Below are 944 nucleotides of genomic sequence, written 5' to 3' on the forward strand. Positions count from 1 at the left end.
CAATTTTGACTTTTCAAAGCACATTTTAAACCCTCGAGTTGCTCCATATCTGTATGAATTTCTTTGTTCTGATGAACACAGAGAAAGATATTTGGAAGAACGCTTTTAAACAAACAGTTCTTGGCCATGATTGACTAACATAGTGGGAGAAAAAAATTCTGGTGGACACAAAAGAAGATATTTTGAAGAATGTAGGAAAGCAAACAGTTCAGGAGCATTTTTGACTGGCGTCGTCGTTTTTTCTACTATGGTAGTCAGTGGTGGCCAAGAACTCAATCATTCGTGTTCATCAGAACAAAGAAATTTATGCAGAATTAGAACAACTCGAGTTAGTAATGATAACAGAATTTTTGTTTTTGGGTGAACTGTCCCTTTAAGAACCAAAATGTTTACAGTTGCTTTATGTGCCTCACTACACTTTTATTTTGAGTGATTCAATGGCCGAAAATAAGAGAAAACACAAAATAAAAAAGTGAATTTGATCTTTATTTGTTTTTTTATTATTTTACAATGTTGACATTACTTTCAATAAATACTGCAATAATATTGTTTTCATAAATTCTTTCGACCACAATAATAGTGTATTTATATTGTGACAGCCTTAGCTAAAGATCAAAACTATATGGGAAATCAGCAACGTTTTGAGGTTTAAACCCCAAATCTTTGGATTTAGGCTGGCATGACATCAGACTTTCATAACACTGTTATCATGGCCAAAAGTAACCACAATCGCAATATCTATCAAAATGTTTTTTAATAAAAAAAAAAAGTAATTCGATTTATATTTAATTTGGACTGTGTCGTCTCATGTCATCCCACAAATCAGCTGCCAGTTAGTTCTGTGAATAATTTTCTGTCAACTCAACAGAACCATCAGAGCAGTAAATGATTCTCCCGTTCATACGGTGAAGCCACAAATACAAAAATCACAAAAGAACTCATGC

Source organism: Triplophysa rosa, linkage group LG15 (assembly GCF_024868665.1).
Source record: "Triplophysa rosa linkage group LG15, Trosa_1v2, whole genome shotgun sequence".
Taxonomy (NCBI): domain Eukaryota; kingdom Metazoa; phylum Chordata; class Actinopteri; order Cypriniformes; family Nemacheilidae; genus Triplophysa; species Triplophysa rosa.